Raw genomic sequence first — 17,363 nt, 5'->3', positions numbered from 1 at the left:
TTCCATTTTTATGGATCCCTCATGCTTAACAAATTGACAGACTACTTATTTAAGCATCACTTCACCCACCACGGAAATGAAGCAGTCTCCTGGGTAAAACATGGTGTCTAGTTCGCACCACTGCTCTAAAACTCTGGAAAGATGCACAAACCTCCGATCAGTTTGTAACAGTAAATGGCGAGTTTTCCAAAGGTGTTTAGAGCACATGAAAGTATCAGCTCAGGCTCTTACAGGCATCCAAAGTCAAGAAGAGCTTCTGGTGATTTTCGTTACCATTCAGTCAGAACTGAAAATCATAATAAAGTCCAAGTAGTTAACTGCCTTGGAAGTTTAACCTAAGAAAAACTTCACTTGAGACAGGCAACAATCATCACTATGTTAGAACCTGGCTTGACATACCATCATCAGCAACCATCTTCTTGAAAAGGGTGCCAGAAAAACGTATTTTTCCCCCAAAAGAACAAATTCTTTCAACTCACCAAACAGATACAATTTATTCTACTGAAGCAGTCCCAAAGTCACATTAAATCATGGAAAAAGGTTAAAAAGTACATAGGGTTACTTTATTAGTATTCTTGTAAGATGTTTGTGTTCTCTGAAACCTCAAGAACACTCTTCTGATCCATCACAGTTAAGCTTTCAGACCTTTTAGGTATCACCCAAGGTGGTATAGGTGTAAAATTAATAGGTACAACTATCAATTTGCAAAGCATGTTCATCTTTGCAATGTTCTGAGAAAGTTTGCACTCAACTTTTAACTATCAGAGGTTAATTCTGAGCTTAAAAACTGACTATGTTAGAGACCACGACTCACATGGTACTGAAGTTCAGACAAATAAAAGGGGATCATTGGCAGAATGCTTTATCTATGGACCACCAGCCATGGCAATTTCTCTTCTCTCTTGCCCGAAACAGACAAAGTCTACAACTTCCTGGCTTGATTTCAAGTCTATTTCACCAATAAATCTCTGAAAATAGTTGCTGATTGGGGACATAAGGTTAGAAAACTATTAGAGATGCAAGGAGTTTTAAGGCTATGCATCATCTACCTTACTGAAATGAATTATATTAAGCTGTGCTAGTGCTCCTGACCTTAAAGGTCTCAAAAACCCAAGCCTCAAAATCCCTCAGTTGAACATACATTAACTTCTTTTTATTCCCTTTCTGTATTTTTACTCTTAACGTGTAAAGCTTTTTCCTAAAATTAAGCTTCTTTGGTGAAAGTAGCACATGCCAGGTTAAAGAAATTGGGACATTAAAAACTGCAACATTCTTAAGAAAAGTAGAGAAATTATTTTTCTACTTTTACTCTTTTCTTCGTTGTTCGTGATATAGTTCCAGGAAGTGTAGAAGATCTTAATGCATAAGCTAAATGCCCATCTTGACATTTTTAAAATACAAGAAAAAATAAAACTGCTAGTTATAAAGAAACTGGAATACATTTTTCCTAACATGCATCTTGCCAGGAAGAATCGCAAAGTAGAGAACAGAGTAGCATAACATTCCAGCATGAATTCTCTGCAGACTCTCTCACAGGCTGGCCTGAGTGTTTTTTATTGCCAAAGTGATGTCAAGCATGGGTAAGAAACCCAAAAAGCTCTAATCTATCCAACTTTGAACACTTATACTGAAACAGCTCTGAAATATTTACTATAAGACACTTTTCCCAATGAAAAGCAGAGATGAACACTTCAGTTTCCAAGAGAGAAAAGAGGGAATAAATCACACCCTTCAAGTCTGTAATGGAAAGAGAATTGCGGTACACATCTTTCCCCTCTTCTACACCAGTAAATGTAACAGAGCCACAATATCTCTCCTACTGAGATGGGAGGGAGACATCCCAGGACAAGTCTCATGCTTGTTAATTGGAGGGGAAGGTTTCAGCCAAAACAAAATGAAACTAAGTAAAGTTTTCCAACAGCCAAAGTCAAGTTCATGAAACCCAGCGCACTCTTATTCTGTCTTCTGTTAGTAAAGAAGAAAACCGGTGTTGGAGAACAGCGGACTAGGTTTTCCGAAGCTTTCTCCATGGGGAAGGGACCTGGGTCACAGAGAAGGCCGTGGACAGCTGGCTTTCTGGCAAAAGAGTAGCTGAGCAGGAAGAAAAAGTACTAAGATCCTGAGATGGACTGGTCTGCTGGGTTTTTCAGGCTGTGTTAATACTAAGTTGCACGGTGTACTGCATAGCCTGATTACACAGCCTCCTACAGGAGAAGGGAGTCTTTTATACATGTGATACATGGACTCCATGCTCAGCTGGCTTCACAAGAAAAAAAAAAAATCGTTCAACAGGTTTAAGCTCTTAAGATGAAGACACAAGTCATTCTGAAAATGACATCATGGAGCTTAAAAATGTAAAGTTCAAAGATATTTAGCTTCATAGTTTGAATTCAGCCTCATCTCTAGCAAAAACAATACGTGAGATGAGAATAGTCAGCATATAAATGCCTTTATCAAAGAAGCCTTAAAATAAATTGAATTCATGCTGCGCCAACTATACCTGTGCCAGTAATAATGTTTCCATAATAAATAAAAAGGAAAAGGAGGAGTTGCTCAGAAAACGTCCCAATGACAAGGCGACGAGGTACAAATGCAAGACATGGGCAAAACACATAACATGTATGACGAGGTATAATGCTTTCATTGCTGCTTAAAAGAGTAAAACCTATTCTACATGTGCAAGTCTGCCAATTGGGAGTAATGTGATCATTTTTACTGAATGGCAATAAAACTTGATAGCATCCCACACCCGTTTGTATCCTGTAAACATCACTGCCCGCTAGTCTTTCACGTTCTCCGATTTAGCGTAAAAAAACAGCTCCTTGCATCTCAGAATTAATGAATATAGCCTAAGTCTTACTATTAGCATTGCATTTCATCTATAATGGTCTGATATTCTCAAACTTAATTAAAAACGTTTAACCTATACTTTATCTGTTTACTCAGAAGTAACAATACAGCACGTACGAAAAAATACATCAAAAAATACATAAAAGAGAGCATCATCCATTGCAATGCTTGGTGCTCCCGGGGAAGAGTCAAAGCGCTAAGTAGTTAGAGAATCTAGTGTGACTACCAATATTATTCTCATCTTAATTACTGTTGCTAATTAAATGCTGTTCTTCTAGATCAGCTGTGAAGCACAAGTGTAAGGCAGCTGGGGGGACACATCTGCCTATGTGTGGGCTGCACCCAGTCTTGGGACAATGACAGAGCTTCAGCTTCATGCATTTGGCTTGATGCTAACGCTGACAACTGCCAATTTTTTTTATTATTTCTTGTTTGCTATGCTATGGACACTCTTCTAAGAGTTGCATTTATTCTGGCTACATAAATATTGATGCAAATGAACTCTTTGAAATAAATGAGAAAGAATAAAAAGTAAATACAATTAAAGCAAATAAAAGCAAAGCTCAGCATGCACAAACTCAATTTAAGCAAGTTCCAGTGGTAACTGTACTTTGTACTTGGGTCTATGTTAAAATTGCATCAAATAATTTTCATGAAAAGAGACACAGAAAGGGAGGTGAGATTGATAAGTTATATCCATATATTTTCTTTTTAACTTTGGCCATCGTGGTACTTTCTCTCCACTTTTAGGCTATTTAATATTGCCAGTCTGTCCCAACAACGGCCCCAGCAAACAGTGAAACGCATGCTAATGTTCAACTTCTCCCTGTAACGCATCCTGGTTGTCTTTTATGAGGCCAGTGATTTTTCTGAATGGCACATCTTCATGGCCAAGGACAAAGTAAAACACCAGATGCGAATGCACCCTGGTGACAGGACTGAACAAAGCATTTTGGACTGCCCGTGTCTGTGTGTGTCCTGCCCCACGTTACCCCTCAGGCTCCTTAGTGTGGGTACGGTCCCTGCTAACACAACTACGCAGCTAACGCCAAACCCCCTCCAGGTCAACAGGGTTGGCACTGCTATGAAAGCATTTCAAGGTTTATTTAGTTACAGCTTTTCCATTTACAGCTATTCTATTGGAACATGAAGAATTGCTTAAAGAAAAAAAGAAGTGTACCACTTTTTCTGCCAAACATTTGGCAGAAACTTGAATTTTATGCCCTATAAAACAGCAGGTAAGTTGATTCAGTTGTGAGCATCTCCCTCTTCTTTCACTTGTTCACGGTGTACTTAGTGAAAAAATGTAACGTTAATGCCTGCTGGAAGGCAAAGGATCTGTGCAATATTACAGCCTTGTAACACACATCTGAAGGGCTGGAGTTGCAGTATAAAAGAGAGGCACAGGCAAACTTCACTGGCAAAGCATGCATTTTAAATAAAGCTTCAGTACTCAAAAACAGACAGTCTCCGTTCTCATTCTGAGTAATGTCTGCCTTCTATTCAGTAGAATGGCCCACAATGAAAGTAACAAAGACATACCAGATGAAAAACATCACACTGCAAGATCTCTGTAGGCTAGAGAAAATCCTGTAATTGCTTACTGAGATATTTCCCTCTGAAAATATGTGGGGAATAAAGAAGGGATGCTTCACGTTAAAAAAGGACGAGGGGGAAAAATGAAAACAATTTATGTCCAGATCATTCCCTTTTAAAGTTTTAGTCTGATCAAAATCCCATTTCCGTGGTTTTTGCTACGGAGCTTGTATGGGGCTTCCCCAGCTCAGCTCCTGTAAAGATCAGTTCGTACTCATACCAAGAAAGTGCTTGGCACTCATTCTGCTACAGCAGGACTAAGGGCCTTGCTAGCAGCCTCCAGCTAGGAGAACATCTTGTCCACGGGAAGGGCCTGGAAGATGGCCTGCAGTGATGGTGAACTCCAGCGCTCTGTGTTAAAAGCGGCCACAGACACTGTTTAGTACAGGCAGTCAAACAGCGATATGCAACCATAGTGATTAGTGAGGACACTGAATTGACTGGATTTTTTCATGTCATAGTATTCGTTCGTTTACCTGAGGTCTGCGGAGAGACTCACCTTGATTTCATTTGGGTTTACATTAGCTTGTTTTATAGAAATCCTTTTATTCATTTTTTCTGAGGCACATGAGCACAAATAATCCTAGACTTCTTACTCAGATTAACACTGATTTTTCTTTTCAGAGTAACTACTATTCATTTTTCTATCTTTTTTTATAGTAACAGAACATTATTTAGAAAGCATTAATTAAATAGAGGTGTTTAGCCTACTTAAATTGTACATTAAAAAATCAAAGTGCATAGGTTGCAAACAATCTATTCATTAAAATTAAGTTCTCAAAACTATTATGCATGAAATTCACATTCACATGAATTGTTGGTGAATGATCCAAAAACAGTGGAAAGGGTTTAGTATTATATACTAATGTATTTGTAACAAACAGTATCATCAAAACTTATCTAACAGCATCAACTATCTAACTTTCCCTGAGCCTAAACAACAGAGGAAGATGAAAGAGAGATAACCCAAATGCACAGTATATTACTGGAGAGTTACAACCTGCCTAGAGATTCTCCAGTCACTTTAAATCCTTACCAGAAGGTTGGATGCATTTCTGAAGCTGACATTTTAGCTCAAGCCGAAAGTTACAACCCCATCCCAAATCATCAGAAATTCAATCTCTGCATTGTGCTCAGAATTGAGATCAGAATAGTCCCAACTGTCCCCTCTGGCATTCAAACCTATGAACCTTTAAATAACGTCATCTTTGAACAACAGATACAGGCTATGGCTCTAAACTGGCGGCATTCGTTAATCCCATGTTCCATGCGGACAACACTGCCGCCAAATAAAAAGAAAAAAATACCTGTGATACTTTGCACTTTCAGGCCTTCACTGAGCATGTAGTGTCACACACATTCTCACATTCAGGCATCCCTCTTAGCATTCCAGAAAGCAGATTTACAGATGGTTCTTCTGCGGTCAACTGGCGAGGAGAGATGGGAGTTTCCCAACCCTCTGTCACAAACCTGTCCAGCAAATGAGGCTGACAGTACCAATTAGTACCTTAGTAGGATAGTCGAGAGGATGAACAGAAGTTAGGCCTATTTTTGGAAGGCTCAGCTTCTTTACTCCTAAAACTGATATATCTATAGGTACACAAACTAGCAACAAATTCTGAAAGCAAGCTGCTGGGGGAATTATGATTCCCTCAAGCCTGCTGAAGGTCCATTTTAGCCAAGGATATACATGTATGAATTCCTATTTATCACTGGGTTTTTTATGGCAGCACTTTGAGACGCATCCAAGATAAGGGTTCCGCTGTGAAAGACAGTGGGTTAAGGTACGCTAAGAAATAGCTCAACAAATTAAAAGCTTACAGCATAAATACAGAAGACTTATCAAAAGAAAGAAAACCAGGAAGCGATTTGCAGATCGCAGAGCACGTAAAACCAAAAGATGAAATGTGAGACAACTGGAGTGCACTGTCTCCCCAGAAGACAACTGAAGTTATCTGTTTGTTCATCAATGAAATCACCTCTAGAAAGGACCAACCTCCAAGTATTATCTGCTAACAGAATGCTTACTGGAGCTCTGCTAACTGGAGACCATTGGACCATGCAAATTCTGGAGAGAAATGATCACATATGAAACTACCTACTGAACATGTATGAAAAGTTTTCCTTCCACAAAATCAGCTTGATGCACTCATTACGGGCTGAAGATCTATTATTACTATTGGTGCAGCAGTTAGGTGTAAGCTTATCATTACAGAAGAGCATCCATACAAGATACTTCTATCCAAAAACCTGCCTTACGAACCTAACATTAAGCCATATGTTTCCATTGTAGCATAATGATTCATTGTTATTCCAAAATGCCTTCAGAATGAGGCACAAGACGTGATACAGCTCATTCATCATCCTTCATCCAGAAGAGGACAGGCTGAAGCAAGCATATTTGGAGAAAGGCCTTTATGATGGGATTTTCAACCTGTTTTCTTATGGAGAGGCACTTAGATAATTAACTATGAACTTTCTGTCTCCCCAGTAAGCTTTGAACCTGTTGTCTAATTTTAACTTCATTTAATACAGGGCCAAGACATTCATTGTTCCTATATTTTTTGTTAAAATGTACAGCTAGGTAGAGAAAGGCTGCAAAGCAATTTTGCCTCAAAATATGTATGCACAGGACAGAGCCTTCAGAAACCTTGTTAGCAGTCCCAAGAGACTAGCAAAACGAAACAAGAACAGGTGTCCACAGCACAGACTGACTACATCTAGATATTTGTGAAAGAACACAAAACTGTACCTGTTCTAACACGTGAAAACACGCATAATATGATCTGTCCCAATGCGATTTCAGCTGAAAGATGGTTACGTTGCACAGTGATCTGAGGCTCTATTAATTGCTATTATAGGGCAATCAGGAAACGGTAAAAGTATAAGCTATTTGTATAGTGACTCTCATTAAGTCCTTGCACTTTTGGAGAATTTAAGCTGATAATTATTTGTAGCAGCCGTACAGTAATTTTTGAACAGCTGGTCCCAAAATGTGAGTGAAGATTTGATGTCAAATTTATTCATATTTTCAAGTGAATTACTGAGCCTCATCCAACTTTGAGGCAAACTAAAAGTTTCAATTACATTTTCCCCAATTTAGTATTTTCATGTAAAGTAAGATACCATGCCATGGCTTCTACTTTCTGTATTTTGATTCTTTTAAAACAGAGTAAGTCAATATTGTTGAAACCTCACCAGAAATTCTGTTTAGCATGAATCCTTACCCAGCAGAAGTGCTGTGTTAACAACGATGTGTTTAAGCACGTTTATATAGCCCCCAGGAAGAAATGTACCTCACCCAAAGCCAGACAGTGAGAAGATACCCTTTGACTTCAGGGAGCTTCGGATTAGGACTCAAATGATTAGTGAGCTGGGGCAAAAACAACAAGCTATTTAATATCACCTCTTTGGGCACTCAAATTATCATATTAAAATCCATTTTATCATTGGCAAAGTCAATCACATTATAAATGCAAACAGATGTTTTAACGTGTCTCTGGCATTTGGCTTCAGACAGAGTAAATTGAACATTTTCAATTTCATACAGTTTAGTTTCTGTGAAGTTAAAGTAAACCAAATGATATCTCCCACAGCATTTTTACTCTGTCACCACACTGATGTTTACTTTGTCACACACGATAAAAGGCTGCCTTGCATGATGACACTGAACCTGAGTAGACCGAAAAACTAAGGGGAAGGGGGAAGAGGGAGGAGATTCGCTTTTAACTCCCCCTCTTCACAAGCTGAGCTTTTTAAGATTTGCCCACCCATAAAACAAGACATATGATTTTGTTATACTTGGAGCCCTGCTGTCAAAAACACAGTCAATATGTTATGTGGTATTGGGCTGCTTTTACTTTGTATGATAACACTGTTATGCTAAGTCATCTTAAAACGCACTTTGATATACTATACACATGAGCTAATGCACATATGTATTTATGCACTGCATGCTTTGGAATGAAAAGGACAGGAGGCAGTGTGGGAAAAACAGACTGAAGGGGAAAAAAAGAAAAAAGAAAAAGGGACTGTACGATTCCCATAACTCAACAGAGCATATTGTTCAGTTAACGCATAGGCCAGCGCCTCTCAGGCCCCATCACTGGGTGACAGAATTAGATTCTGATTCATGCTCTGTAACTCGCCGCAATGCCAGCCAGGGACGAGAGCGTTCCATGGGAACATTTCAGCGGGTCCCCTCCTTATCAGCTCCAGAACAGCTGCCAGACTTTAAGGTCGCTAGATAGAGAATTTAATTCTCAAGATTGTACATTAATTTCTAAATTCTTTCTTATCCATGTGCTGTGATTTGAGACTGCATTCAATGCAGCCCAGCACGGGGCAAGCCTTTCCCATCCACACCCCTCCTTCCTGTCTGCAAACTTCCTTCCTATAGATTTACCCAGACATCTTTGAGCTAAATTAACTCCCTATACTTCTTTGACCAAGCACTAGCAGATGGGAAACCTGATTTTGACCTCACGCTGGCTACCAGGCAGAGCGATTTTTAAAAGTTATCCTGCGTGTGTAAAAAGCTTAGTTTATTCATCTGCTTTTCCCACAAAGTAAAGGGATATTTATTTTCACACTGCACCTAACCACTGCAGTAGTTCTTTGCAATAACGATTTCTCACCCTATCAATTCCTTGTCAGGGAGAGCTCACTAATGGCTGTAAAATGGCTTGAAATCCCTGGACGTATTATGCAATTTTTGAACAAATATTACCTTGGTTTATAATCCTCTGCTCTTTCATATTCATATATTTTTAAATTACTCTTTACTATGGTCAAGAGCACTGCAGAATAAATATATGAAAACAATCACCCAATGATTGAGATTTCTGGCAAGCTAAAGTGGAATTAAGTTACAGTGGAAAATCTCAGTATTAGAGTTTAACATGACCAGATCGCCTGGTTCGCTTAGGACAGTTCCAGGTTCCACAATTGTTTCCTGGATGGATGTAGACTGTGCATGTAGTAAAAGGAACTCTGTGTGCTAGAGAGAGAACCAGAATCCTCTCCTTCCCTCTACAAATTGGTCTGTCTGGTATGAAGTTATTAATCTACAAGGGGCTCCTGTCCAGAAGGGCAGGTAACAGCGTGGGTACAGCCACGTCTCTGCTCTCCAAACTGCCGAGTCCAACAGATTAGGTTAGGCAGACAGAGCAAATTCATTTATTCATCATCTTTAATTCTAACCCCAAAAGAAAAGCTTTGTTCCAAATCATTTAAACTGAAACCAAACCCTAAATAGTGGTTCACATAAATAGACAATTACAGGAACCCAGCCTGGACCAGGGATCTGTCTGGCATGATCACACCACGAGCAACACAAGCACTTCAGCGGAAGGTGCAAGATATTCCAGAGGAGACAAACATTGAAAAACATTGAGCACGAGCCACATTCCTCCTTATGCTGCCCCCAAAACCATTTGGCTTGTAGCCTGGCTTTATAAACATGATTTTCCTTCATCCCTGCTCTTTTAATTGTGAACAATCATTAGCCTTAGAAATGGAATCCTGCTAAATCTTGGGCCTCAGAAATGTAAGTGGCACAAGAACCACAAATTTATTATGCACTGTATCAAAGTAACCTCTCTTTTTCAGCTTGCTGCTTTTCAACACTATTGCCTCCCTCCTACCTCCTCCATCTGCAGCCAGACTCCTACTTCATGTCTTAATGGTAATAGCTGTTCCCTCCTCTTTTGTCATTTCAACACAAATAACGGAAGACAACCAACAGGCAATCAAGAGTAACAGAGAAAAAACAAGATCAAGGTCAGCGTAAAAAATAGCTTCTTTTGCAATTTTATCCAATACTTATTGAAATCAACGACAAATTCCAGACCATGGTTATAAGGAATGTCCTGGAAATGTAAAGTAACCTTGGGAGAAAAGACCTACGCGTGCCCACGTTTGACTCGAAAGATCTCAAATAATTGCTTGGATGGAAATAGCCATTCTGAGGAAATAATGAGGTGGAAGTGGGCCGATGCTGATGTGTACAGACCTCCCCTCCTGTGTTAAACCCGATACACATATCAGCCCCCAGAGTTTATGGATGTAATTCGAAAGAGCAGCAAGTGGTGATACTGTCATTCAATCTTCTCCCTGGGAAAGGAAAGGGGTTTGATGACTCAAAAATGTGCTGTGATGACATGATCTACCTGTTGATACCCTGGCTGGCCTTCTGCTTTTCCCCACTATGTAGACTATTCTTGTTACCTCCCAGCCCCAGATGGACTCACTTCTAGGGAAGATTTTTTGCCTGGTTTTGTTCAGTTTCTATTGGTAAAGCCTAAGGAATAGATTAGCCTATTAATACCAAAGCTCACTCTCATTTTATTAGAGAAGACTGATGTATTTTAAGTGCAAACTCTGTTTTAAACACAGACTATTGCACTTAGGAAGAATAGCTCACATCCATATCTTGCAATGTTTTCCATTCCCCAAGGAAGTTGTGCATTTTAATTATTTCTTTACTGTTACTTCTGTAGTAACAACGGGTTACACCCTTAAACCCATTTTAACAATTTTGATGCTATTAGCAGCAGCAGAACTAAATAAACTTAGGAAAGGTTGTGTCACATATCAGAAATTGTCTCTGAAGCCCAATCCCTCAGGCCACCACTCCTTGTTTTTCTCTTTCTTTTCATTTAGCAAGATGTGGAAAGATTATTTTTTATTATTATTAATTTTTCATTATTTATTTGATTCCCCTTGGTTATTTGAAACTTAGAGTAAAATAATTAAATAGAAGTTAACCAGCTCTCAAAGAATTCCTTTTGCAGTAAGACAGGAAAATATGATTACAATGTAGAAAAATACTGATTTTGCCTTTGTTTCTAACTTTCAGTTGGTTACCACAGACCTGATTCCCATTTATATTTTACATCATTGGCAAAATAAAGGGAAAGTAAAATAAGCATAAATTACAATTGCATTCACATTAAGGAGCCCAAAGGAGCCAAATTCCACTCTCCTACAAATGGATCAAAGCGGATTCCTCCAGTAAGAACACAGGCATTAGGACTGTGCAGAAATTGATATGGGTATGTTTCACAATATTATGTGCCAGCTACCGCGGTAGTATCACAAAGATTCTGAAAGCATCAAGAGAATAGTCACAGGAAAGGATGTGAGAATGTGGATAGACAAGTAAACCTGAAGAGCTGAAGTAAAACTGGGAGAGAATTTATCCCAAAACTTACTCTCCACACACACAACTTCTGGAAGCTTTATCATTTTATGACATATTCTTGATTCTTCCAATGCTCTGTGGTCTATGCCACCTCTGCAAAGCTGAAGATCACATTAAGTCATAGATGGAAACTTCAAGCCAGGTTCTGATCTTGGCAGACATCGTAGGTTCACTTGGTTGCAGAATAACCAAGCTTCATTTTTACATCAATCTAGTCTAGATGAAAAACTGGCCCATCAAATCTACCACATTAGAAAAAGTCTGTTTCGTCAGACTCATTCTGTTTCCTTTTCCTCAACATCTGCAGTACCACCATAACCTGCTTTTCCTCTGCGGATCAGCAATAAGGACTTTTCTTTCCTTCAGATTATCGTCTTGATTCTTTCAACTATACAGCTACAGTAGCCGGTACTAGAAATTTGGTAACAATAGTATACAAGAGTCTTAGATTTAATATTTCTGCCTAACACAAACAGCAGAAATGCCCTGTGTCTGTGATGCGTGAGGAAATGCTGGTATAGATCTCTCAAATCTGTACTCGTTCCCAGGACTTAGTGCTGTAAGAATGCAAAGAGTTTTTCTTTCCACAAATAGACGTTGCAGGCATATTTGCTTAAACCCTTGAGGTTGATAATCAGCTATAGCTCTCCCCAGCCCAGCAACTGCTTGGGAACTGCCAAATATTGAAAACGGAGAGTCCATGAACTATCTCACAAGGTTTATGTGTGGTGCTATGAGAAGTGGGGATTGAATCTCCTGTAGAGTGATGTCTGCTGCTGATCTTTCCCAATTAACAATTGCGTAATGGGGGGGAAATTGGGGTTTAAATATCTTGGCACAACACTGTTTGGGAAAACGCTAGTATTTGCTTGAATTTGTCTCTTACAGAACTGTAAAAGGCTTACTGGCAATTGGAGGAAGAAGAGTATAAATAAGGAACAGGGTTAGGCCAGTTATAGAAAAGACTTATCAAGTACATTTACAATGAAGATGGGAGATATTAGGGGACTGTCACTTTTATTTCCCAAGAAAAGACAACAGGTGAGTTCCATTTAAAAGGGTGGATATCTCTGAAAGAATTCCTCTATTTTAAATTATTCTGAGGAGTTTAGCTTAGAATGAACTTCTTCCCAGCAGCAGCCTGACAGAAAGGGGATTTCTATGATCTTGTCATGTCCTTCAAGCAGCTTTTCAGGCCAATAAACAACTATGGCAACCAGCCATCATGGGTGAAGCCAAGGAACACATGGCTTTTTTTTTTTTATTTTGTATTTTTATGTTGTCAAATGTCACGACACAAAAATTCATGAGAAAATGCCTTGCAGTTCCCAGGAATCCTAAAAGGGGGAAGCCTCTTTATTAATAACAAAACATGTAGACACCAAAATCTGCGTAATGGAGGACCATAATCTGCACCAAAAGGACATAAATGGAACTCTGCAAGTAAAGAAAGGAGAAACAAAATAAAATCTTCCTAGGAAATCCAAAAAGGCATCACAATATTTAAAACAGGGAGGTGAGAAAACAGGTCTTATTCCTTTCTGTCTTTCTTAACACAACGTGTAATTACACAACATATACTTAAAAGCAACTTGTACTTAGCCTGTGGGACTCCATCAGAAGTTATTAGAGTGATGAATAGCTTAAGATTCATAGCTGTCCCCAAAGAAAGGGCCATGTCCTCCCTTTGCAGAAGAGTGACAGCTCACTTAGCAAAAGCAAAGATGGAAAGTTCCTGCTTGACTCCTTAATTCAGGGTCACCCTCCCCACTGACCAATCTTGTGGCTGAGTTAAAACAGTCAAAGAAAATCTCTCCCAAACATCGCACGCTAAGATAATCACTGGTGTGTTAGAGTCTTACAATATCTCTCTTCAAAGTTCTATTACTCAGTGGTATCTTAGGCAGAGACCAGACCCTGCTTTTGCCCAAGATAGGCAAGGATGGGATAAAAAATAAAACAAAAGGACCGAAGTTCAGAGCCATAACCTACAATTAGATTAGGTTGCCAGAGAAGAGCAAGTTTCTCCACTCTGGCTCCCAACTCTTTTTCAGGAGCACCAAACTGTCCTGCTATGTTGACTGTTTAGAGAGTTAGAAGAAGCTGGGTGAGTTTTGCTTTAAAACTTTCAGATAAAGTACTTAGAGGGTGATGCTAGAGTCATGCTAGCATAGACTGCGTGGTGGGCAGTCTTTTAAAAAAAAAACAAAAAAACCAAAAAACACAAAACAGCAGTGTCTACCACAAAGAAATCTGAAAAGAAGTTAAGTGCTCCATCCAAAAGGTTTATTGCATTTTGGATGGATCAGCAGAGATTGTACAATAGCTAGCATTGCCCAAGTTTCCTCAGAAATGGGCACATCCTTCCAGGGACAAAAGTTTGGGGTTTCTTTTTGGAAGCCAATTATATTCTGTCATCTCCTCTCCTGAATTTCATAGGAAACATGGAGCTGTAGCATCATTAGTCTTTTGGATTAGAATATACTACTTGTTCTAAGTTTCTAGTAATACATTTACTTCTAATTTTCAAATAAAATTTCATTTAATTAAAATAAATTGTAAATAGCAGATTTACATTGCAAGAAGGATTTTTTCATGTATTAAACTAAAATCTGGAAATCTACAACATATTGCAACTGAACTTGTGTCTATTGTTGTTCAGTATAGATTACCAAGCCACGAAATCACAGAAATCCCTCAAGGCAATATAAAATTAAAGACTTAGATCTCCAATACAATTAACTGTTTCTGATAAAGGCCCCAGGTCAGGACAAAGGTGCTGGTGACTTCTAAGGGATTGGGAATTCATCCATGCATCTACAAGCCATAGAATCTGAATGTCTTGAGAAATCATGCTTGATAATCACCGATCACACTTGATAATATTGTCACTGGACAGGAGGCAGTGTTTGCTGTTCTATTTCCCACTCCTAGGTAGTCAAAATCAAAATCATTTTTAGTAAGCAAAGACAATACTAGAGAGTCACGTTACATTGGGTTACGTCTGCTGATGCACATTTTCTCTCCTCTGTTTCCTCTGCTGATTCACCCAAAAGAAACCATGAGAAAAACAGTTAAGCTGAAGTTAACCTTCAGCTGGAAGACGCTCACGAGTGGATTATTGCCTGTCTGCTTCCGTCTTCCTCCTAATATGCTTTGTTGTGCAGTGAGGAGGAACTGAACGCCTCATCCTATGCCGGAAATAGCTGAATGTCAAACAGTGGCTGATAAAATACAGACAACATTCACAGCCAAACTCTTTCCATGGTTTTGGGGATGTAGGTTCCACTTCATTCAATATGAGCCTCATTCGTAGGCAGAAGGTGGCTCCTCTGTCTGTGAGGGCACTGCGGTGTTACAATTCACAATGTAAAAGGATGGCCACCGTGAACATTTGTGTACAGAGATGAGCTCTGGTTAGATGTCATTGAAAACGCCATCCTCAGGTCTGATCGGGAGACGGTAAATCTACGGGTTTGACAATCCCCACTAATCCAAAAACCTCTCAGTCATTTATATAATTTGGCATTATGCCTCCAAAACATGAGCCCATCAAAAATAACCTGACATAATATTGCTGACGCCAATCTCCTGAGGACTTTTGGCAAAAATATCCCCACAGCTGGATCCTTGTTACATTACTTAAGGAAGGATTGCATCTCTCTGAATTTTTACCCATAAACCTAACTGCCTTGTTACCTCTCTTGGTTCAGAATCATTTTCACCTCAACAAAGGGGATGCCGATTGCTCCCAGTCACCCCTCAATTCTTACTTCAAGTGGTTGTGATACAGATTTATATAATTATTTTGAAGCCCAGAGCTCTGATTTTAAAACTTTTTCTCTATCCTGTTTTTTTTATGTCACCATCTTATGTAGCATAAATTGCATCTAACAATAAGTTATTAAAAATTTGATATTACTAAAATTCACATAAAATCCCCTAGTTTGTACTTTTTTATAAAAACCTGCTCAACATATCTTTCAGAGGAATTGTGTTGATACATTTCAAAACTAGAGTGGATTTTCCTTTAAATACATATTTCCTAGTTTTTAGACTCCATATGGAAATCACTAGGTGAAATGCTACGGCTGTAGGTCTGGTACCATGACTGTAATGGTCCTTTCTGACCTCAGAATCCAAATGCTTTGACTTACAGTGCGTTATTCTGCATCAGCATGAAAAGAAGCTTTTTTTTTTTCCCACATCATTTTTATGGCATTACTCAGGCATTTGTGAGCAGAATGTAAAGCAGGTCCAGCATGTCATGGCTTTTGAAACCGCTGCATTTGCATGTAAGAAACAGATGGATAATTACATTGCCAAGAACTTACCCACTTTATAGGAAACTAACAGAAACAACAGTGTAAGAACTCTCCAGTTTTAACTGAAGAACTGAAGATGAAGTATTTTCTAATTTGTGATGGAAAGTAGATTTTTGTGGCCATTGATGAAGTAAGGAAATCTTCCCAAAGAAGTCATCCTGAAGTGTTTTCTGGCCATAAAGAATGTGAAAATATAAAGAAGTTATTATCTGTCATGAAAGGGAGATTATACTCTTTGTTGATACTTCATCAACCAAACATTATTGCAGGTATTTGGTACTTATTCAGAACACATTTAAGTTACCTATTACAGAAACCTGTTCTGTCTCATTTCCCAAGGCTCTTCTGCACGTATGCCGTTTTTAACTGCCTTCATCTGCCTCTCCTTTATTAGACATTACCTTCTATGCATGGACCATCTCTTTGTGGTCTGTTACGTATCACTGAGCCAAACCATGTCCCAGTTGGCAATGAGGAAGAGTCATAAAGTCAACAGTTTTTGCTAAGTTAATACTATATCATCATTGCTACAGCTCTTCACCTAACTTATGACAACACTCTGTTGTCCTGGTAATTGTCAATAATCTTGCACACAGGCCCTCAGCACCAACCTGATAGATTTGGGAGCGTTCAAATATCTCCCATTGTGTTTGTATTTCTACAAGACACCACGCTTCACTGAGAGCCATCCCATCCATACGTCTCCAAAAGATGCAAAAGGGATCCTGCAGTTTGCCTTAGACCCTGAAATGGATCTTCCTTTTCCTTTCGTGTGGGAAAGCCCTCACAATAGGGGTTTCCTTTTGAGTCCTCCACCTTTTAGTCTGCACAGCCCATGTCAAGGCTTGTACTCTCTCAATGTTGTTTTCCTGCTCAAATTTCCAAAATGGAAGATGTGCCAAAGATAAGTCTAACAGAACATTACGGTTCACTTAAGTGCTGTTGCAAAATTCAGCTGAACTTTACCAAGCAAAGTACTGAAAAGATTTTGCAATGAGATCTTCCTTCCACAGCAGCAAAATCTTAGGATTTAAACCTGAGCTTATCAAAGATGCTTTGTTTTCATCACACAGGGAAGCTGGACTGTACTAGCAGGCCTGATGCAAGGCTCAGCCAAAAAAAAATAAAATTCAATAGCTTCCAAATTAGCTCTGAGTTATCCAGACTCCTTCATCCTGATACCTCTATACAAACACCATGCGAGCAATTAAGGAAGTTGATGGAAACAAAATCTGAAAGTGGGTTAAAAAATTTAGAATGTGGACTTTACAACAATATGGTATGGCAAACAGTAATTCAGGATTACAGGCAGCAAGACAGAATCATAGAATGGTTTGGGTTGGAAGGGACCTTAAAGATCATCTAGCTCCCCCCCCCCCGCCATAGCA

Source organism: Charadrius vociferus, unplaced genomic scaffold (genome assembly GCF_000708025.1).
Source record: "Charadrius vociferus isolate BGI_N301 unplaced genomic scaffold, ASM70802v2 scaffold455, whole genome shotgun sequence".
Lineage (NCBI taxonomy): Eukaryota > Metazoa > Chordata > Aves > Charadriiformes > Charadriidae > Charadrius > Charadrius vociferus.
This window is presented reverse-complemented; position numbering follows the sequence as displayed.